The sequence below is a fragment of the Anopheles aquasalis genome, chromosome 3, assembly GCF_943734665.1.
Source record: "Anopheles aquasalis chromosome 3, idAnoAquaMG_Q_19, whole genome shotgun sequence".
Taxonomy (NCBI): Eukaryota; Metazoa; Arthropoda; class Insecta; order Diptera; family Culicidae; genus Anopheles; species Anopheles aquasalis.
In genome coordinates, this window is record NC_064878.1 from 32,976,596 (window position 1) to 33,001,595 (window position 25,000).

The 25,000-nt window shown below is 42.0% G+C and overlaps 1 long non-coding RNA gene across 1 annotated transcript in view; it reads left to right on the plus strand.

Annotated features, from left to right (window-relative positions):
- Positions 1-18,737, plus strand: part of LOC126574575 (uncharacterized) — a 37,805-nt gene extending 19,068 nt beyond the window's left edge. Inside the window, exon 3 of the long non-coding RNA XR_007608226.1 lies at positions 18,534-18,737. This is a non-coding gene — a long non-coding RNA (uncharacterized LOC126574575). The remainder of the gene's footprint in view (positions 1-18,533) is intronic.
- Positions 18,738-25,000: the final 6,263 nt, after the last annotated feature.

A 25,000-nucleotide genomic window follows, 5' to 3' on the forward strand; every position in this document is an offset into this window, starting at 1 on the left:
TGCCATCAATATCAGCAAAATCCATTTTAATCGATTGCGAATTACAAAAGATTATCCAGCCAGTCAACATCAGCATCCACAGCTACATTCTTCATTTGTGACCTCATTACTATCGCATTCTGTTTATTGAAACGAATCAAAATTTCCTTGCAAGAGTTTAGCTAGTCTGTTTACCGCGTCTGTCCCCAATCGGAAGTTGGGGAAAACCCGAAACGAAACAGCAAATCACTTCATTAACCAAGTAGCGTGAAAACACGACACTCGTTATTACACATATCGTCACTCGTATTGCACCGCAAAGGTCCTGCTTCTTCGGTCCTACACATCTGTGTTCCCTAGGTTTTTTCTACGGATCCCTTGAGAGGTTTGCTGCTGCTTTGTATGCGATCGGATTGTGTTGGTTGGTCTATTGTTCTTTCAATTTCTTGTCGTTCCGTGAAGGTGCGACAGTGCCAAGCGAGCTGACGTTGTTTTTTTTTCATGTTTTCAACACCAGCAATATTTTTAGATTGTTTTCCGTGCTTTTGCGGTGGCGGCGGAGCAAAAAAGGGGGCACAACACGCCAGGCGCCACCGGCAGACGCCATTCCGGTTTTTCCCGGCCATAGGCCGGCGAGGTCGCAAGGAGAAGGAGGCGGTGTGAATGTGTTTGTGTTTTGGTCGGAAACCCCTTGGTTGGCCGTGTTGGCGGGTTGCGCTGTGCTGATAGAAAATCCGAAGGGGAAATGAAGCGTAACCAGTGAAGAGAGTGCTGGAGTTTTTTCCAAACTGACATTTATACGCATGACTGAATTCCGCAGTCAAATCACAACGGCGACGACGCATTGGTCCGGACGCTGTTCGCGAGCGAGCTGATAGTGTTCCTGCTCTGGCGCAAGGCGTACTAGATGCACACAATGGAAATATGAAGACATGCCTTCCTGCTACGCTCTACCACACGGTATGGGCGGAAAAGTAACAAACAATAGAGTTAGTGACAATAGCGCAACTACACATACAACGAACGCCTCCTGGCGAAGTATAATCGCTAGCTGAACCTTCTATGGTACGAAAAGAAAAGCTGTCCCGAGTCTCACAGATTCTACTGAAAAAACGGAAAGTGGAAAGGGCTGGCCGGTAAGAGAGCGCGGGGGAACTAATCGGGCAGCCGTTGCACCTATTGGTGGAAACGGACACGTTTCTCCTGGTTTCCTGGCGCCACCGCACCACATTTTCCTGCGTCCTGCGTCCTGCGTCTTGACGCATGACGAACATAAGCGGAATGATAAGAACGGTTACGGTTGGCTGGAAATATTAGACAAACACGCGCATAGACGGAAAAGTGTGCTGAACAGGACCGAATAGGGACCGAGCTGGTGGGGAATAACACATACACAATGCCCAGGATCGCCAGACCCCACCGAAGACGGTAAACTAAAATGGCGGACTATTGTGGGGAAAATTTCTTGTTGGCAACTGATTGCTATGTTTTTTCGTGTTGCACCAAACGTTTCTAGTGTCTAGATGTTGTGAAATTATTGGAATGTGGAAAATGTTCCATCTTCTCAAACTCTAATGAAACGTATTGCAAATCTTTAAAAAGGAATTGGTGTCATATCATTTTCCAGTCCTTATAAATTGAACACGAATTTAAAATTAAATAAATGAGTTTGATGTAAAGTGTTGGTAGGAGTTTTAAGAACTAATCTGATCAAATATGCATGAATCCAATGCCTACTCTTTACGTTGTTAGGTCCCGATGGCGCATGCATTTGAAAATTTATTTTTGGATCTTGAATGTAAAATTAAATTGTTGAATGAAGCACAAGGATTATCATGTAAAAACAAAGGCTCTTATTTTTCTTAATATTCTTATGTTAAAATTCTATAGAAGCCTAGGGCCAACTTAAGTAAATAGTCCGTAAAACGCGCTACGTCTATTGCCTTTAATTGTTATATTTTAATTGATTGTATATTTGCGAATAGAGTTTTATCCGTTTTTAGGACACACACCTTCCCAATCCCATTATCAGCTGTAACATTTGCTTTACTTTCGCATGGAAATATGTTAATCTGTCGCGGTCATTATCATTGTTCTAACAATAGACAAGATAAGATAACAGTTGAAACGTGCACTACACTACATTAGTTTGCTTTGCTACGATCTTCGTATTGTTTCTATTTTGTTCAATTTTCGGGGTAGCATCTTTCGTTTTCTGTTAAATGCGATTAACACGATTTTTTAGGCTAGTGGCGCGTATCAACACATGGCCCTGAGATTCGATATAAATCGCTGGACGAGGGTGCTATTCATTTATTACACATTAAGACATTATCGGCGTGCGAATCATCATCATCATCATCATCATCGTCGTCATAATCGTCGTCGTTGTTGTCGTCAGTTTTTCCATTCTGTCCGGTTTTCTTTTCCCCTTTTTTCTACACCTTTTCATTGCTTCCCCTAGCCGTAAAGGGAATATAGATAAAAAGTAGTAATTCCTCAATCTCGGGCGCTCGCAGTATTGCGTGCTTCATAGAAAGTCGAGACAAGCGTGATTCGCATTGAAGTATGATCGAAAAATTTCCGCTTCGACGGCAATAAAGGAAATTTGTAAATTCAATAACGATTGTTCTGACACGTGACCACATTCTCCTGTGCGTACGCACCACACACCGTGCTCCGGAAATGCATACTCCGAATACGAATCCCTCTCTGGGTCGAGGTGACGCTGTTTCCGGTTACCCTTCCCAAAATGAAGCACCCGTTATCTAGGACGGCAGCGTCTGTTTCTTCCGGTAGTTTTAGCCTGTTATCATCACCACACCCCAGAACTAGTGGTGCACGAGAAACGCGTTTTTCTCTTTCAGCGAAGATAATGTATGTTAAAGTTACGGGTAGAAATTTCAAGGGAAAATGTAGCAAAAGTACAAAAGTCATTCGTCCTATTTGCGCTTCGAAATTTAACTCTTTGTGCAACGAGACGTACAATTTTACTTTACTTTACTTCTATTGAATTGATATTTTAGAATCAGTTTCAGTATGGAGAAATTAAATTACTTGACTTCAAGATGGAAATGATGAAGAGTAGATTTATATTACGTAGAGCGTGTTTTTATTCAAGCAATTCGATATCAGGCGCAAAACTAACGTAAAGGACGCATATTCGCATAGTGGTTCTGACGATATGAGTCACGATCCATGATCTGAAATTCGAATGTAATGAACGTCTTTACGTAAATCCTATTCTAGTGATATATTTTTTACTTTCGAGATGTTTTTAACGCTTTTTATGAAATTACACACTAACGGTTACTCTCTATGACCGCTCTTTCAAACGACAAATGATTATGGCCATTTAATCTTGCCGAGTTTCTCATTTGAAAATATTGATCGCCCCATCCCGAGCTCTCGTATCCTTGCCAAAACATCATAACATGGATGGTTGGATGGAATTCGTTAACTTCGTAATGCGGAATGAGAAACTTGGTTGCTACGCAATCCTCATTTCAACCAAGAGTTTAACTCGTGATTTCCATTCATTTGTACTGTCTTTCAAGAAAAGTAGGCGAATCGACTAACGAAGTGGCCAAGGTGTGCAGAATTGGATAGTCGCACCGAGAAAATAGTTAGTAACGGCAAGGATAGTGGCCCTTATGTGGCAAAAAGGTCTGCCACGGATTGCTGTTGACACTCTGTTTATAACTGTCCTGTGTTTGGTAAATACTTTTTATCAAACTTTTTTTATAATTCAAAATACAAATCTCCTCACACCATATAGAGGTGGGACTCATCATAATATTCTTTATAAAAAACAACATTGATTGCAGGTGCCATTCAACAAAATGTACCAAATCGAATTCAAATTCAAAATCAATTTGATAAATTATTGATCTGATCTGGCTGATCCTTTAACCTATTTATACACAAAAATAACCATCCAGCGTGCTTTTATCGACAATGACAAAACTCAGCTCAATGTCAATAATTTCCCTGTCGGTTTTACGTATTCTTTCGACGCGTTTTTCAAGAGATGCCAAACAGATTGGTAGGATGAGTGCTTGCCGTAAAGGTAATTATGAGGAAAAATGTCACTCTTGATCAATCTGACCTTGTCCCACTGGTCTCACTGGGATAGAATATCTCGGCCCGATTATCGGCTAGCATCTCAAGAAGACGCCAATCGTGATGCAGGTTGCCGGTCAATGGAATAGACAGTTCGATTGTGGAATAAATCAATCTGTTTTGTTTTGTTGGCAAGGATCATGTATTCGTAAGGCTATCGACAGTGAATTGAAAACGTCCGTTCGTTAGGAACGTGCGTGGCATAGTGAGTAGGCGATTATTGTGAAATTTGAATATTAATCTTTGATATTTCCTTCAAAACTTTTTCTAATACAAACTTCTGTTGGTTTATTGCTATTTAAATGATGTATTCTAAATCATTTGTCGGTGCATCTATTGTGTACTTTAACACCTTTACTCCCAAATCTTCTCCATCAAATTGACCATATGTGTGTGCTTGTATGTGAGCAGACCATTATCATGTACGGGAATTGTTGATTTTTGTGAAGCAGATTCTCGAATACTCACCAGAGGATTAAGCGATTTTGCAGACGATAAATGAACGAATGCCGTGGCAGCCAGTCAATCAGTCAGTCTGGTTTGTGTGATGAAAGATAAGAATTTACGAGGCATGCAGCTGAAAGCCACAAAATCCAGCACTGTCCATCATCACTGACTGTCACTCGGTGATGTGTCTGGGCCGTTGGCGAGCAGGGATTCGATTTGTCGCTCGGCAGGGAAGTAAAAGCAAAAAAAAAAGGAAAAGTGGAAGGAATCGGGTTTTGTTTACTTGCCCGGTTCCGCGGAAGACAACTGATGATGGCTTCTGCAAGGCTGAATTATTCATGAACTCTCGTGAGGGGCAGGGGAGCCCAGATGTTCGTCTCGCGTCGCGTCGGAACTGGTGGTCGAACTCGGAAGTGTGGCAGAAGGGCACATTACGTGTGCGTATCTTATCTGGTTCTGTCTTATCGCTCATTTTACATGAGGACAATCAGTGCGATTACGGGTGCGATTGTCCCATTCATGAACCTGCTAAAAAACACAATTCAGGACTTGAAGATTTCCAAAAAGAAATTTTCTATTTTAACTTATTCTTGTAAAAATGCATTCTATATTCCAATTGGAAGCGATAGTTCAAGGAACAACCAATTCAACTCTATACCCAGTGCTGGAACAAGTCAGTTCCAAACGGTTCCAACAGTACATCACCGAACGGGTCAATGATAAACCCTCAACAGCTCTACCGCTGATACAGACCACTTGAACACATGGCTACCTGTCGGTGATCCTGATGCTGGCACCATTATCCTGGCCTGTCCAGTAACGGCGTGCATCGAGCACGGGAAGTTTCGGTACGGAAATCTCGGTTCCAAACCATCCCCATTGACTCCATCCTTCCTCCGGTGCTGCCTCATCCACCTGTCACACTTCCGACTTCGACTTCAACGGACCAACCACCGAAGGCGTGGTCAAACAAGCGAAACCAAACCCCATTTACATACATACAGCAAACAAACAGCGAACAGCAGCAACAAAACCATCAACAGCAACAACAACAACAACACTACCAGTAACCGAACCGAACCGAACAACAACAACAACAATGAGCTCCCCAAAACAGCAGTTCCACATTTTATGCTCTCTTGCCCGTGGCCCACCAGAGGAATCGCTGTCTCTGTTTTTCTCCTATATCCCCACATGTCAGGAGCGAGTGTTCCGTAGTCTCGTACACCGGAGACCCTTCGCATCGAGACACAAACACACCTACACACGTGGACATGGACTCTCTATGCTCCATGCCTAGATCCGTAAAACCGTCGTTCCAACCGTGAACGGCATCCCTTGGGTTAGGATGGTGCTGGTGCCGTGTCCTGCTCTGGCCTACGGTGACTATAGACCCGATGAATTGAGCGAGCTGCCGGGAGTATCCCTTCATCTCTAACCTAGTGCACCCAAATACCCAAGCAAGACCATCATCGGTTAGCTGTTGTGTAGTGTTTTCACTTGGGTTGTTGCTTACACTAGTTCAGAATGATCCAGAAAGTCCTCCTGCACAAAGCAACTCCACTTCACTGGAGTTATTTCACGTTCGATGCGAGCTAGGTCGATAACAAAGCTTTAGCAAATAAATTGGAAATTGTCTTATACATATACAATTCACAGTTTGGCAATTCGTTTCCTCAAATCAGTAAACTTCAAACTAAAGTTGTCTACTCTACTATACACGAGACGCACAAAGACTGCCATGCAACCGTCACCATAGTCACCATCGGATGTATTCTTGATATACACTTTAGGTGGAACGATATGCATAGCGCATAGCTTACTATCCCCACCGTGTGGCAGTAAACTGTTAGTGTCTTTGCGTACTCAATTGCCAGATGTTTGTCTTGTCCAGGTGTAGTTGACAATTGTAGTAAAGTTACTAACGACTACAAATTGAATGTAAGCTTACGTACTAAACAGCCATACTTGTTTGAGCTTGAAAGTTAATAAGTGACATTGCACTAAAACCAAAACAAATAACATTCCTTGACAAGAGCTGGTGGAGCTGTACGCTTGCGAGCGAGTTTTAACTTTCACGTCAAAATGGCAGTTGCTAACTCTATATATCTTTTTCTAAGGTTACTAAGGTGTTTTTTTAACTATACCGTATTTCGGTTTTATGAGGTTAGTTTATTCACAATTCGTTGTTTGCTGATTCACAAACATACAATTTCTCTGCCCATAGTCATGGCACGTATTTGAAGGTGAAAAAAGCTGATCACTTATGAATATATCACATATCAGTAAGCATACAATAGACAAGCTGCTGGATCGACTTAAATATCGAAGCCTTTATTCTCGGCCAACTTTTTAGCCAACCTTTCCATACACGCTCATACACTCTACAGGTCCCGTTGGAATTTTCCATGAACATGGATCCATTCGTCCAAATCATAGCTTGCTGGGCTGGATGGGGCAAAACAGTAAACTGAAAAATGTTATAGAAAGCTTTACAAGCGAATACGGAAAAAAAACAATTGAAATTCTCGGAATAAAATAACATTTTAAATCCGCTTATGGTGATGATCATAATGATGGAACTGGGGGAAAATGAAGTCAAAACAGGCAGCTCCAGATGCATGTCAGAAGACTTATGTGTATGCCTCGCTGTTTATCTGCAGCTTGCACGGAATTGAGCAATGAGTTTATTATTATCCAAAACAAAAAAACAAAAAAAGAAACATATTTGTCCATTCTCCCTGATCAATATGGTTGGATGCTTCAGATTTGAGGTAGTCCAGGCACAAGACCCCGTGTCTTTTCCCGAGGGTCCAAGTTTCATTTGCAATTTCCCGCTTTGCCGCTTCTGGAGCGCCCTCTGCCTTCCTGGCCTTCTCGCTGACAGGATGTGGGTGCCGTCGCCGTTATGCCGTATGGGAGTTTTTGGCAGAGTTTTCCGTGAAACTCAGGAAAGAAAGCGGCCCCATGGTTTGCAACTAGAGTCAGGTGAATGGGGGAGCTCCCGGATGGTCACCGATTTTGTGGGACATTTTCCACGCTACCATTGTTCGCTAGCGGACAGTTTCCTGATGCTTGGATGGAGCGAGGCCGCGATCGTTCGCTTTTGTTCAACCTGATCTATTGTTCGGCTTTTGTGAAACTTCCGCGAATTCCCTGTGATTGCGGCCGTGTGCTGCTGCTGCAGGCACGGGGAGCCCGTTGACAATCGAAAGGAATAGCGCGGTGGAGGACGCAATCCGTAATCAATATCGTTTGGCAAGCGAGCCAACATGTGGGATTATCTCGAATTTTTTTTTCGTATTTTTCCCCCTTCTTCTCCTTCTACTCCGGTCGGTCTCCGTCCTCCAAACCAAACCGTAGGCTCCAATGGTCCGCGTTTTCAATATCCAGTGGATGGAGCCGACTCCATTCTGTCAGTCGATATTTGTTTTCGTTGACGCGCATGGATGAGCCGTGCGAAATTGTTTCGTTTATCGGTCGCCGGACGACCGGCAAAAGCCGGGATTATACCGGGAAGTCCTGAAATCAGTTTCGATGAAGGTTTTTTGGCCCCAATGTTTCTCATCCGTGCGCAAAGTTTTTACCGGTATTCCGCGCGGTTCCGAAGCGTTAGGACAGGAAAGATAAGGCACGCATGGTTGTTATTAAATATTATGTATTATATTCTTTCTTCTGCTTTATGCTTCTCGATAGATAATTCCGCGAGTACCTCGTTGTACATTTGTTTTGTAATAGGCATGTTTTGTCGTAGCACTACAAAGAATAATGTTATCATATTTATCGATCGAAGGTTAATTCGGGTCTGATAAAGGTTCGTTTTTGAACATTTCTTTGTGAAGAAACTATTCAACCGAATTTTTTTAAGGGTGGACTTCGGTATTTAATTTTTATTTGTGACACATGTTTTTAACATTTTTCCCTGAAAGCTGATCCTTTCAAAAGTATTGTGTAAAAGTTTTGGACCAATCGAGGAAAAATTGACAAAGATACAGATTTTAGAAAATCCGCGTTTCATAAAAGGCTCCATGCAGCCCGCTACTTTGAAGAGCGTTTCCCAGAATCAACGTTTTCAAAGTAGGTGCCCATCGTACCGTAAAAAATACTAGGCCGATCGTTTTGAATTTTTTTACACATAATTTGCACACTTTTTGCCAGGTAACCCCGTCGAGATATCATTAAAATTATTTATACTTTTTTTTAAACAAATCTGTAAAGTTCGTTTTTTTTTATGGCAGAATCGCTAAAAGCATCACTTTTTCAACTTCAAAAATCTGCCAAAAATCGAAAAATTAGAATATCAACAAAAACTTTCGAAGGCTACCTAGATAAACTTATAATCTTTTTAACGAATATCAACTTGTATTTTTCAGATGACCCGTCACGCAGCTACTTTGGGCACCAGAAAAGTATCTTTTCGAAGACACGACTGCCTAAATTTGATGGCATGGATTAATTTTTCAATGAATGTTGCTCAAAACAATACCAAATATTCTTCAAAAGTTGTAGATTATTATGTCATTTACTTGAAAAAAATACAGTTAAATGGTTACGTCACAAAAAATCATTAAAAACCGGCCTTTTTTGGGCCGAAAATACCGAAGTCCGCCCTTAAAGTGGATTTATTTAGGGAAGATTCATTAAAACCTTCATCCATGGCCTCAAATTAATGCAGCTGCGTCTGCGAGTTTTACATAATTGTTTTAATAAAAATATCAACAATTTGTATAAAAACTCGATTAGGTTACCTAAAAAACAGTGTACAGATAATTTGTTTAAAATTTCAAATCGGTTCAGTAGTTTTTATGCTACGACGGGAGCCAACTTTAAAATCGAAGGTTACGGCAAACGCGCTTCATGGGGCCATGTGTGAAGTTTTCTTCAATTAATCCTGAAATTTTATTCTAGAAACGGTTCGGTTTGAACACTGGCACACAGTATCCTCACATCTATGATCCAAAGGTCTAAAATCGAAAATGCTGAGGCCTGTGGTGGCCATTAAAAATGAAGAATAATATATACTCCAGATATCAAGATTTGAATAGTAAGCAAGAGTAGCTATTGTGAGCAACAAAAATGAAATCCTTGGCCACAAACTGACGTTGCACCTCCGCGCCTTCCTATCGTTTCTGGTGAGCTATCGTTGCTCGTTGAAACGCTCGGGAGGCATATTGATATTTTTAATTTGTTTAAAAATATTTCGCCCTCACTTCATCCTTAAATGTTTGCCAGGGTCGCTTTGGATCCTTTGATAGAACACTAAATACGAGAGAGTGCCAGAGAGAGGGAGAGAGAAAGAGGAGAAGCAAGTTTCTACTTCAAAATAGAAGCGCGGAACATGGGAGGCTCTGCCTTTACGGTCCCGTGGTGGAAACGGATGGCTATGGAGATCAAAGGCGAACAGGAAAATCAAAGGCATTTCATTTTATACTGCTCGCTCAAATTGCTCCTTAAGGACCATACGTACGTCAGGACAGCCGCACATACAACCCAGAACGACGGCCAGAGCCCTCCAACATCTCTCATAACAAATAGGTCCTTCAAACGAACCAACCAGGGTCCTGTCATAGCGCTCCTAGCAGCGCCACGCTTTCATCCCAGTGTAACCCCCGCGCGCGCCCTTAGCCGGGTTTCGTCCCCGGGTTCCCGGGTCCCCGGGAAAATGATGCATACACCATGGAGGATCGTTAAATGCGTACAATCTCGTTATGAACATCCAAAGTTTTTCGCTCTCCACTCAACGCGCGGCGCGGGTGATGATGATGATGATGTGCAGATGAGAACGGAGCCGAACCGGACCCAGGCCACCGACCGATTCGGTTCAGTCCCCCCCCCCCCCCCCGCCCCGCCTTCCTCACCGGTTCTTGTGGAAAGCTTTCCACTCGGCCCGGTGCCTACTATTTAGGACCTGTCGTTAAAAGGACCATCCCGGAGGCCAACCGAAACAAGACGCGGAACGTCGGAATCGGGCACAGTGGCACAGTGGAATCGTCGCTAGTCCGTTCTTTTGTGGAGATCCTCCCCGCACTCGTTTGCTGTTTATGTTATCCCATTAAATTTTATGATTGATGTTGCCGCAGTTGTCTCGACGATGACAAACACGGCACGGTACGGCCGGCATATGGAACAACCGGGAACAACGCGACCTGGGTGGGCGGGCACCGCTGGTTTGCGTTGGAGCCCGGCTTTTCATTAAACCTGATCCTAAGTAACTTAGGCGTGACACAAGGTAGGGTAACGTCGTGACATTACCGGTAGCTCAAACGCTCGATCAAGCGCATAAGGTTTTCTTCTTTACTTTCCACCAAAAAGCTGCGAAACAAAGTGATTGAATGGAATAAAACTGGATTTCATTAGTGAATCCATTAGTCGCGAGCCATGCCACAGCTACCTTGGGGCATTAGACATTACTGGATCTCAAAATGCGGTCTTTCCTGAAATGGTCCTTCCAGGGTTATATTAGTCTAATTCTTAATTTTAACATATTTTTTTTCTCAAGTTAAAAATGTCGAGTTTTGTCTTAAAAGTCAATGTTGCGGGGAAGTTTAAAAACCTTCTTTCATTTGAAGAAAACGGCTGCTGATAATTATCGGTTGGTTGGTTTAAGGTAATGGTAAACATTTTTCGATACAAACAAAATGTGAAACATTAAAATGTGACATTAAAGACAAAGAATCTTTGGGTCGATCAAAACAGTTGGAAGATGAAAATTTCAAAGGTGTCGTGCAGTAAAAACTTCTGGAAATTGGTCAAACTGTTGATGAAGAACGTTATCGTCAATAATTGATCCATTTAACGCAAGCTCTGGGTATAAAATGGTCAAAATGGGATATCCGACATGATAGACTGATTTTTCAACATGATAACGCTCGAACTCATGATGCGAAATTGGTGAAAAACTTTTCAATACTCGTCGAAAATTAAATTTTACCTACACCGCAGACATTGTTTATCCTAAATACAACTTGAATGGTTGTTTGAAAAATTGTTTGACTGCACAGCATCTCACTCTTTATGAAAGTATTGAAAAATGAATAGTTGCCTAAAATGCTTCAATAGATTAGGAGTTCTACATACTGGTAATATAGTATTTATGTTAGAATCTAACTTCAAGTAAACATTGAAAAGCCAATATGACGTGAGGGAGCTTACAGGAATACGCTACATTCCATATCATCGTGTGCATCGTTCACGGTAGCGGATAGTTTATTCCAATCACAGCTTTAATAGCTTCGTAGCGTGCGTATCAGCATCGGGTCGAAACCGGGAAACAGGCTCCAGCATCGGATGGGATTAAATTGAAATTCAGCATTACCTCAGCTTCCCCGTGCCCACCAGTGATGGGTTCTGTTAATAATCCGTTTCCACTCGCATAGATAGCAACCCACCCAGCTCCAAAAACCTCATCGGTCGAGCTCATCAGTCGCACACGGACTTTGCTGATGGCAATCAGAAGTGAAATGAATTACATGGTATTATATTGATAAATCGAGTTGTAAACAAATAACGAAAATATTTATGCCATTTAAATATATTATTCAAATTTGCCCCGTTGGTGGGGACCGGACCACGGGGCCAGGAGGCAGGGAAATATGCATGGCACCATTTGAAATGCAGCTGCGCAGAGCTGAATGCAGAATGCATCTCAGTTCGTGGTTCTGAGCAATGCATATTGCCATTTCGCACCACCATGACTCTCCCCGACCATACTCGGTAAGTAGCCGTTGGCCAGTTCGCGCCTGTTCTAGTGTCGTAGGTGCTGCAAAGGGACGTGGTTGGGGGGGGGGGGGGGGGGGGGCATACGGAGACCGGTGACCGGCGACACGAATTATGACTGGTGCGACATAATAATGTTGACATTAAATTTTTTAAGCAACATAAACATTCCTGACAGCTATTGCCATTTAATGTTGCCATCCGATTTTATATTGGTTTGAGAGTTCTGTGTGGTGAAAGCTACTTGTATGCGCTGGAATTGACCTCGGTATTCCATCTTCTCAATTATGTCGGCTCCAGAGTCCATGATGAAGGCTGCCAGCTGCAATTGTGCATGGTTGACATGGCAACAGTAGCCTAATGATTGTAGTATACGCGGCACTCGATGAAACTAACATAATGCACTCATTGTTAGTTGATTGGCACGATAGTACGAACCTTGATGAATGATTTAAATTCATACACATTGGGTGCAATTCGATGGAAATAGAATATTGTCCGATGTTCACTTATTGTTTCTGTACTCATAGTAATTGCGAACATTTTCCAGAATAATTGCGAACAACATTTGCTCATCAATCGATGCTGCTGTACTATTTGAGCATCATATTAATTCGACAATTACACCTTTGATTTGCGATGGATTATATAGAGGCTCCAACTACGCCTATCGCATAATTTCGTTATTACATTCTCCTGTCGTTCAACAGATAATTCAGGGAAAGGGAACCAATTGATTTTCATTTTTAAAATCATGTTACGATCATTATTACACACTGGCTCCAAACAAGCGACCGAAACTACTCGTCAAGTCGTATGAATTCGAACCTCTGGGCTAACCATTGTGCTGGCAAACATACAAAATTCCGAGTACGGATCGCTAACGGTACCGAGTGTATCATTCAGATACCTCTTTATCTATTTGCACCCAACCGTACTGCTAGGGTACGATGCAACGTGAATGGATGAAACTAAAAACATATATACCTATCCTATAGTGAACTTACTGGTCAGAAACTCAGGCTCTCCACTACATCCAGCCTCGACAACAGGAAGCTACACTAATGCGCAACATACGATACGCCGACTACGGTCATCTTTTCTCTATGCGTCTCTGCGTCGCCTTCAGCCTTCCCTGCGGCCGTCACTGCTCGGTCTGGGAAATATGAGTCCTCGATGTGCGTATCTCTTTCACCATGGATCCACTTCGAATTCCGTTTTTACTGATAACGACCAAGGGGTCAGCCATTTTTTTAAACATATTTCCATCAACGACCCCACATGCACACCATTCTACCAGAGCGGTCTGTTATGTACGATGCTATGGTTGAGGGCATAAAAAGAAATTTCACTCTAGTATTCAACTCCGTATGATATGGACTTGAAGTTTTTTTTTTCTCCATTTTCTTTTGTGAGCTTTATTTTACAAATCCCTTTCAAGAGTACTCTCATGCTCGTTTGCAGTCGGAAGTACCAACTTCTGGTTTTACTGCACTGCGCTTCCCTGCCAGTTGGTCAGTCTGTATGCTGTGAGGTTTGATGTTGTTTCCCAAGAAGTACACACATGAACTAGTATATAGTCTGCGTCAGTGGTTTAACAATTTGCAATGGTATACTGTGCACAGGAAGAACCCACGATAGTAGATTCGTGATGAATAGTGAAGCTTGTTGCATAGTTTCGCAAAATGTAAGGCCTGCCTTGTTATTATGCTGTTCATTGAACAAACTCTTTCAATTGCATCCATGGGAAAAGTTGGTGTGTGTTGAGAAGGTTATTTATTGCAATAATTTCGATACACACTTTATCCATCATTCAATTATCGATTTATTCTTGGATTCAGTTTGTTATCTTGGATAATAGTTTTTAAGTTTATATTTTTTTTATTTAGAAGTAACAGCATATTTTAACATTTTTTAGGTTAGAAGTTTGAGCATTTTTTATTTAGAATATGTAAGGATTTATAACTCCTTAAATAACGCCTTTAAATTTAAAAGAAGTTCCATTAACATTGCTGAATTCACAAAGGTTGTAATTAATACAAATAACATTCTTTGAAAAAACTCTCACGAACAACATTTTGCTTTGAACTCACATTCTGGTTCAAACCACGCCAATTTGCCTATATCATAAACTTTCTGATACGTGAGCCAGTTCTCCTAATGAAAGTAAATCAACACGAACATTTCCTTTTTTTTTTAACTTTTTTACAATGTTCAATGATCCGTAATGCGTAAAATGTAAAATGTTTACAATGTAACGCTCTGTCAATCGATTACCTTCTGTTAATTCTTAATAATAATAATGCTATGAAAATGCTCAACTTTGAATCTTAAACGTAATTTTGTTTACTGTAATCAAAAGTACGAACCAGATTTTTTTCACTGCGGAATAATCAGCTTAAAACAGTTCAAAACAGTTGTTTGTTCACATTTTTTGCCCAATTGCTCTATTGTTGCCTTTCAAGCTCCCTGTTTATGAGACAGCATTTAGTATAGACATTCATTCGTGCATGGCGATCATATGCAGTTTAAATGCACGGGTAATCATATCACACTTATATCAGGAACAATGGGAATCACACAAAGTTAATCATCCGCTCAGCAATGCCCAATCAATAATGAATGACTGTGGAAAAAAACTGATACTCAAAATGCATCGTCGTGCATTACGGCACGGACGCGACAGATCGTTGATTCGTTCTTTTACCAGTTCCTATTCCAATCGATGGATAGCACAATAAAAATAGCAATCAGTCAATACCGTGGTTTGACAATACCATTTGATGCCATTGATGAACCAGATCATTGTAAAGGACGTTCAGGGTTCAGTGTGTCCGAATGCAGAGTGCATTTGACATGGAAAAATCTCCGTGGTGTCATATTGCGACAACCAAACATCTCCTATCGATACCACCGCTTTAAATGCTGTTTTCCGGGCTTTTTCATTATTTTGTTTAGCCGTTATTTCCTGTTTTTTAGACCTGCAGTCAACAATCAAATTGGATGTGTCGCATAAATCCTAGAACGTTAGTATCGTTTTTATTTTATTGTGAGGATGATTACCACAGAACGGATGCTGCCGGCAGGAGCGACAAACAATCACGTTCGATTGAAAAACCGTCCACACTTCGGGCTCAGAAGGGTTTTTGCATTACCTAAGGGAACTGTAACTGCATTGTACAAGTTTTCATTCAATTCTGTCGCTAGGAAAATCGTACTCATGGCGATCACTCGTACTCATGTCGATTTTCGCAACAACAATAAAAAAAAAACCCGCGAATGGTATTGTGTTATGCACCGCCACAAATTGGGCTGAATGGTTTAAATTGATCCATTGTTTGGATCTGCTTATGGTTCACGATTTTAATATTGTTCCGCAGCACCATTTTCGCGAACGGAACGGACGTGATCCCCTTCCACTTTTGTCGATGCCGATGGATCCTTCCATTGCTAGCATGTGAGTGCAGTAAACAGATGTTCCGATGTTTCTTATCAAAACAAGATAAACTCATAACGAAATCCTCGTATGAAGAAAAGAAACATTTATGTAAATTACGCAGCAATCGCTACTTTATCTGCCACTCGACGGTAAAAAGGCCTCGTTGTTGCGTAGAGTACATACTTAACACCACTTTGCGAGTCTATTACTTGCGAAAGCAGATCCCCTTTACATCGGGAGGGGAGAAAAAGTCAACAAGAGTTGTAGTTACATCACTTGAACAGCGACAACGCTGGTTGGCGCTGGTGCGTTCTTCTCCCTCTTCTACTGCAGGGGGATGTGATAAATTTCTGGTAAAAGTAATCATCACTGCCACTGAGTACTGGCCGCCGCCTAGTCGATGGAATCGGTACCCTTGGCTGCTGGCAGCAAAATCAGATAACCTTCCCCCCGCCGGACAAGGCCGGGTGCGTGTTTCAGTACATATTAATAAACATCCATTTTATCCACTCCAGACTCCGCTGCCACTATGCATTAATAAAGACATTTGTTGCTGCGTCCGCGTTAAAATAAGCAAAACCGTTCGGATATGCGGTGCTTGTTGCGGGAGAATGGGACGGGGTCTGGGCGTCTCAGAGAATACCCAGACAGCCATCATCATTTATCCTGTCGCGGTGGCCTGTGTGGGTTTTTATTAGCATAAATTAAAAAATTAATTTCATAAACATAATCAACCCGTTTTTGTGGTAATGGTGCACGCGTCCGTTACAGGTCCGATCTATTGATTTGGCAACGATAAGAGTACCATTAAAAAGTATTTTCGTTCGATTTCCTAACTGTAGGCAATTCATTGTATAGGTTGCGAATACATAAACATTGCGAATTTTAAGCCATTTTTTAGAGTTCCTATAACTACAAATTGTTTTATTTTGCCCTAAATGTCGTTGTTTAACAATAACAAACAAAATTATACGATGTGTCCGCCTGTTTTCTCAATTGTTTTCTCCAACTGGTTACGAATTCGAGAACACCTTTGGTGATATGGGTCGTGGGTAGAAGACCAGGTTTTGATGATGGACTGTTTCAGGGAGCCAGCCGAATGGTATGACGATTCACAGGTGTGAAGAAACGCGCCCATATTGAGTAGTCCAGACGGATTTAAATCAAGACTGCTTGGAGGCCATATATCTTTCGTACACAAAACCATGTTCTACTTCAACTATGTTTAAGACCGTTTAGAACTAAGGAAGGGGGCTCCATCTTACTGAAACAATACATTTTCTGGTGTGGAGAAGTAGGCTTTAATCCATGGTAAAACGTGTTCTTTAAAAAAAAAAAAGATGTATACATCAGTATTCATTTTAAAATGGGATTTTATAAAAAATGATGGCATTTTCAAGCCATTAGATGCAACTGCTCCAAACATTATTATTCCTTCGGGGTGCTAGAAAGTGAACTTGAATTTTATGTTGTTTGGAACATCCTTAGATTTTAGGAGCTATATGAACCTATTCGAGCGGTAATTTGTGGCTCGATCAATCGTGAAAAGGTTTTCATCAGAGAACACGACGACCGGTTCGCTCATGCTTCGTGGGCTCATGTAAAAGATGTTTTATCCTTACAACTATTTAATTACGCCTAACCCTTGCTTTAGAGGTTGCTTTTAGGTCATCAGGTGCATTTTTTTATGAGACGCTCTGTATATTTAACAAACCGTTTTAACAGGGTTGGGAATAAAAGCAGCTTCGAAATGTCTGTAGATAGAAGAGAACAATTGCAAATGTTTTATAAAAAACTAACATTATTTAATGCAGCCGCTACTACTGATGTGCTCATTCACTTGCAGTACCAAAATGACAAAAAAAAACTATCTCCCAAGAAGAGGTCAAAGTACAACGAGTTATCTGGCAATAGACAGTCCGTGTCAGTTAACTAAAAATGAATTACACGATCCAACTGTTTGGTTAGGCCATGCCAGAGCCGTGTACTCCAACAGACCTTTATACGCCACGACGTCCAACAGCTTCCATGCCGGGGCGACACTAATTGAATTTGCATACGGTTCCACTGACAACACCGAACAACAAACCGATGGCTGGTTGAATCCTTGGTTCCAGACTGGAACACAGTGTTTCCTGGCGAACAGCGTTGGTAGCATCATCTCATCGCAGGACTCATCGCCACATGCCAGCCACAGGAGCTCGTGTTCCCTCGCAGAGCAGACTTCTTCCGGCACGGGAGGGTGCCATTCTTCTTCTGGCACTGGCTGCTCGAACTAAAGGCAACCTTTACCGGGCCGCAGGAAGGGTGGAGTGTTATCGATTTCGGTGGACATGATGCGTAACCGTTGTTGGTCCTGCGCCTTTCGAATTTTACCCCACGAGACGAGACGAGACGTACGACGTACTTAAAGCCGCGTTTTTGCAACCAGCGCCGAGAACGGCCATCAAAAAGTGGGGTTTCGTGCAGCATTTCCATAAACCACAAAAATGTTACATATTACGCCGCGGTACGGTTCGGTATTTTCAGTATCTTTTGCGCTAATTCAATATCCTTTTCGTACAGCAAAAGAATAGGACGAGTATAAACCCCCAACGAATTCTACGTGAATTATAGAGGCAAAACATTCGGAAAAATGAGTAATGCTTGCAATCATACTGTCCAGACTCTTAGCTTATCCAGCGGTACTATCCTTCACCGCATATTCGTGGCATGTCGTCACCACTATTTGTGGTGATCGTTTTTTATACTTACGCTGTTGACGATCGCGTTACTCGAGACGTACACATTTATTTCATCTTATACACTGCTTTTCTTACTTTTTTTCTAGCAAAACTATTGGATGCTCACCATTGAGTGAGGGTGCAACAAGTGTAGCCATACAGTAAGCGTTTGATCTGCATCTTCCGGTGTACACGGTTTAGTTTGGGTCCAAACAGCATACAGCTTCAATATGGGACATCTGCGAAACAAACAGCGTCGCCATCAGGCCAAAGAGGCAGCAATGCAGCGCGAGGAAAGGATGCGCCGCTTAGAGGAGATGGATTTGGCAAATATGGTAAGTTAAAGTTTTTTTTTCGCCATGTATGACAACGGGCAAGTCGTATTCTTTGTTTTTCAAAACCAAAAGAACAATAACATCAATCAAAGAATTGTCCATCACTCGCCACAAATTTCTACCATTTTTCATGTAATTTTCGAATTCCATGTCAAAAGAATTCCACATCTTTTGTAGCATTTTAGGCAACTATCCATTTTTCGGTACATCCATAAAGAATGAGATGCTGTGCAGCGAAACATTTTTTTAAACAATCAAACAAGTAATATTCAGAAAGAACAATGCCTGGCAAATACAGCGGGGAGGCTAACACATCAAAAATGTTGTTAATAGTTTATGACCGGTTTTGCAACAAATGGCCTAGCGTCATGATGTTGATAATTCTGTTTTTTGCCGTCTTTTACCCAGAGCTTCCGTTAAATCCCGTTAAATAAACGTTATCCATCAATGCACGACACATAAACATACGGCTCGTCCGTCCTTATATATGTTAAAAAAAAATGCACGACACATTTCAAAACTGTATCATCTCATTGTTTTAGTTGATCCGTACGTTCTATGTTTTTAATGTAAAATTTTCAAAAGGGGAATCTTTTGGGAGAATGTTCTTTCTTAAAAAATGGTATTAAAAAATTAAAGAAGATAACCTTTTTGAATGCTGCTTTCGATAATAAGTAACGTTCTGACGTAATGTAACGCCGTTCCAGTAACACTCTAGAATGACTAACGAGACCTTGAACGATAGAAAAAGAATATAAACAATGTCACTGCGAGTGCCTATTTTTCACACCTGTCTTAGCTTGTCACGCTGGGAAAGGTGAGAAAAGATGTACTCTCTCTGTTCACAGCACAGGAGCAAGGATCCATTCCCTACTATTCCCAGTGACACAGTGTCAGCTTTTCAGGTTTTGGATCGTGGAAATGTAAGAAAATTTGTTGGTAACTCAACAAACACAACATTCAATTACAACTGATAAAAACGAAACATCTGCTTCAGTTATCTGCTCTTGATAACACCTGTAGCATCACTTACCAGCCAGTGGTGTGCAATGCCGTACACTCCTATGCTTCAGCCAGTTAATTCGGTCCCATTTTACCCACGACCCTACCACGACCAACAATTGAACGCAAATTAAATCTTTGTTTTTATGGGAGTGGAGTAACTTATCGCATTTCACACACGTATCACACGGCGGTTCAGTGCGGCGAAAATCATTAACACTATCCCGTCGGTCGTCGGTGAAAAGGAGCAGGTTCCCGACTTCCGGAAGGCATTCATTTTCACGCCAGCTCAACCACTACCTTTTCCCTCCCTTTCGGTGCTGGTAATTCGAGAAGCAACCGACGGGGTCTTCTTTTGTTTGAGTGAGACAAATTGAAAATAGCTGTTTCCACAGGTGATTTTCCGACCGGGCTTTACGCCACCTTCGCCAGTACCAAGGTTTTGGGATAGGTTGTGGTTTCTGCCTGCGGAAACCGGAGGCAAATGAGCCCCTCCTGTTATTCGATTGCTAGCGGGATAACGGTGAAAGCCAAGGAAACACCGGCGCCACTTTGCCGCTCGTAACTCAGTTCACCCTCAACGACAAAAGTTCTCCGATAACAATTCGCGGTACCACGCGGGAGGTGCTACAATAGGGCCCGCGAACGAATATCCTGGCACTTTTTGGCTGTGGTTGCTGGTATCACACCATCATTACTTTGCTTATTTGAATTTGATTAGTGCACGACCAGGATAAATTTGCTCGGTGATGATGATAAGCACCGACCACCTTTTTATTTCAATGGCAGTTGAGTTGCTGGCGATGGGAATGAAATCCTACGCCAACGGCTCTGGCTCTGGCCAGTTGCAGTTGAACGAAGGGGAAGCCAGACCACCCGCTGCTTACGTTGAGTGGGCCCAAGCCAGCACCACGGTCGGAAAAAAGGGAAGACGCTCAACGCACAGCCACAGCACCAGGCCCAAATCTAATAACTGCTGCGTGCATTGATCTAATCTTGATTGTACCGGCAATCGACGTAACGACAGAGGGCAGGAAATGAGTGATGTGACTGGGAGGAAACATGTCGAGTCAACAATCTGGGAAGGGTATCAATTTTCGTTAATACGATTTGTGTTACTGTAAACTGCAATACGAGCACTAAGCACTGACCTACGCACTGCGTTGGCCATTTGAAAGTACAAGGAATACAATGACAGTTATACTGAGTACTAATGAACTAGATGATGCTACTTTGGAAATATCCCTTCCCTGGAAATGAAAATATTCCCTTATGCGTCTCCAGTTTTAGGATATTTTAGAATATTAACAAATTTACAATACAAGAATACATTATTTTTGGAATAAAGATCAGTTTATTTAAGGTACCCAGTAAGAAGTAAAACTGGTTTAAACATATAGCGCAGCAGCAAAACCGCCGGCGTGATGGAAAAAAAGATTAGAATAGATAAACGCACGCCAGCATCGCTTCCACCCCGAGGCTACTTCATAGCTGTACGTAACGTGCTCCCGACAGATAATCAAACATTGTTAGAAAAGTTTCTTTTGAAGTGATAACCATCACCGCACACACACCGCGCGATATCGGCTCTCACCGCCACAACCTGAAACCACGTGGCCCTCAGGGGTCACGTGTCGACGATCAACACCTTCGTCAACAATCAACCATTCCTCGACTCGGCGTTGTTTCCCTGCTGACAAAACGTTCCCCGAAAAGGGATGAATTTGGCTCAGCACACCATGCCTGCTTTGGAAGAATCCCGTTTCTTGCATTCTTCCTGTTCCTGATGGGTTTAATCCGGTGTGTATAAAATGGTTTCAACATCAAATGCGGTTTTGCTTCACGTCGTGTTCGGTATTGTTTGGTTAGTTGTTTCATTAGCTAGCCATGTTGTCCAGTTTAAATGCCCTTCCTGTTCCTATTGTTACTGTACACGTTCCCTCTGTTATGTGATGCTCGTGTACACGATAGGCACCAGGACTTTTCCTTTACGTGTGGTGTGGTGTTCGGTTTCTTATCGGTTTATTGAGCTCAGGCTATCTAGGGAATGTGTTTAAAATCGACGACCAAAGCGACGAGAGATCGAATGAGCAGCTCTTAAATGTGATTCGGTATGTACCGTCTAGGGTGGGGGTCAACAATGGTGTTGAACGTTCCCCAAAAAACATTCCACTACATCATACAAGTGGCACACGGATTGTATCCCGTTCGCCCGTATCTGTTCGCCTGCTACTGGCCTGCCCCTTTGGCGGTGATGACTAGCCATTTCGTAGATTTCTGCCATCAGTGATTCACAGAGGTACATACCAAAGATAGCGGTAACCATGGTAATGATCCGATCGAGGCAGGCCATACATTCCACACTAATGTGAATTGCTCTGTTGCAATCGAGCGAATCTCCCCTTTGGGATACACGCATCAGCCAAAGGATAGCATTAGTTCGGTGCGTGCAGCTGGCAAACAGTTTACGATAGTACACACGATGTAAGCGATATAGTTTTATTTAATAAGACACAGCAAGCTTCAGTTTGTTAAACGTAAAAACTGTTAAATTATTAATTACAAGTATTCCGTTCTGCTAATAAAAAAGCATCAAATAACATGAAAGTCATCGGGAATGTTTCAGCGTAACACGGTACACAAAATTATGCTGTAAATTTTACTAAGAAAGATAAACATTGGAAATACTTTATGATCGTTTTTTTTTGTATACAAAACGGTTTTTATACGAACCGTAGGATTCGCAAAATGACACAAAATTACGTGTTCGCCTAAAGAATCCCCAATGCTGTTTGCCAAATTGAATAGTTTTAAAGCCATTTTCGCAATTGCCAGTGCCGTATCTTTAAACTTTGCAAAACCCCTTTGCAAGCGACGATGCTGTTGGCCAGTGTTGCAAAGTGTAACAATATGACATTATTAAATAATGCTATCCCCGTGATGGCCTTTATTAAACACAGCAACCCTTGGCGTAGTGAAGGTTGAACGACGATCCGTAAGCGCAAGATCAGCACTCGCTTCGCACCTGTTAACAATGTGACAACTTGCTGATACCCTCGGGGATGGGAACGCCGCGAGCGGAATGTCTTTTGTTGCCGCGAAAGGAGCGACACCGAAGTACAGGTCTAGTTGTGCGAAAGTGCTGCATTTGCGAACGGTTCTTTGCGGAACGGGCTGTAATGAACGTGGGCGGAATGGGGCACGACGAACAATGCAAAATCGATTATGCTGCAGCAACATTGTTATCGTTGCTCGCAATACCTTCGATTCCGCTGCACGAGAATCGGGCAGCAGCAGTTGACGAAATTTACAATGGCTTTGTGCAGCGAGATTCTCGAGAAACACTTTTGCCGGTCGTGTCCTTCAAGATGCCAGGTACCGATTGAAGGGAAGTTGCGCAGTACACAAAACACGCTCGCTGGTTGATTTTTACGCATTCAAAAACTTGTTCCAAATGTCGAGATTTTCAAGAGTCACCACTTGTGTGACCCTCGGGTCTAGTGGCGCAAACGATCGACCCCAACAGACACACTTTGGCGGAAATTTATGAAAATTATAAAAAAGCACAAATCTCCCTTTGTTCCACGGTTGCCAATAAGTGTAGCGCTGAAATCTGTTTTCACGGAAGCATTTCCATGCTTTCGCTGGAAGATACGCTCGCGATACTACGGCTTTTAACGAGCAGTTTAATTGGAAAAGTTCCAACAAATCCGGCACACAGTCCATATTTTCCGCACAAGGCGTTCGCTGGGCATCTCCGGAAGTTTCTTGACACACCGGTCGGTCGGTCGGTCGGTCGTTGTGCCAAAGTATCCAATCTTCGCTTCGCTTTTCCGCTTTTCCGCCTTTCCCGCCTTCCTTTTTATTCCGTTTGGTGGTTGCTAAGCGCACTGTTGGAATTCCCTACACGGTAATGGTGCACTCTTTAATGACGGCACGGTGATAAATATTCTTAAAGTGACAATAAATTATCGCTACGATGGTTTCGCTAAAGTTTTTCAAGTAATTTTTTTGTAACTTTCATTTTCTCATGAGTTACAAAAAAGAATGCACCGAACAGAAGCAAATAAGACCATTAATATCGAACGTACAAGGAGCTAAGGAAACCATTTTAATTCGCTGCTACATACAATGAATTAAGCGCAAAAATAAAGTTTCCGAGAATCTACGAGGAGCTAAAGCATGAAAGTGTGCCAAGGGATGAAAGTACCACGACCAGAACCAGAACAAAACGTGTTTAAAAGGCCGAAACTCTTTTTAATGGTATGCTTGATCGGAGTTTGATTCGTGTACGACGATCATTTGCAATTTTTGAAGAATGCATTCATCCCCCTCCAGCTACAGTGCCACCTGTAGTGTTTATTACGTTGGCATTAATCCCAATCCAGGTGAAATGAGCGAACGGAACTGGTACAGATTTTACGCATTTCATCATAATAATCCTTCTCGAGAAATGCAAATGCGCTCTATAAAGAGATTGAGAGATAAGCAACTAATAGAGCATCCGTAACTACGGATTTCCAAAAACATTCTTCTTACACTGGCATAAACGAATCAACCTGATTGCCCAAAAGAATCAAAGAGTTCAATGTTACAAGTTTGTAGAACACTAAAAGCTCATCAATATAACTCGCCACTACTATCTCATAATGTATTGAGACTTCAGTGATTCTTTAGTAGTGTGCAAAATTCCCAGATATCTGAGTGGTTTTGTATGGACAAGGCAAGGTAAGGGCTATGTTAAATAGGTTGAGAAATGGTTGAGACCAGAATTCAGTGTCACTTGTCAACATGTCGCTGTTCCTCCTTAACCATTGCTCGGCCGTTAGCACCAAATTCACAACAGGGAATTCGATCCCAGCATTGAAGCAAGGAACCGAAAAGTATCGAATGACTTCATCGTAATGGCATGTTATTAACCTGAACGTCTTTGGACGAAAGATAATATCAGTTCAGTTAAAAACTGATTGATTGGGTCAGCACCACCCAACGAGACCCCGTCCACCCAAGTAAATCGTTTATACTGAACAATACCTACACGTTTTTGTGAATAACGTTGGATTATGAGATCTTTTGCGATGAGCAAAAGGGACCTATCGAGCTTGGCATGCAGCGAATAGCGTTACTATATATTGTTGGATTTTAAAATGTATCGCTAACATGCTACCATGATAAAATAAAAGAAAAGTACAAGTTTATTCTTTAAAATTCAAGTTGTCCCCTTCAAAGTAGTTCCC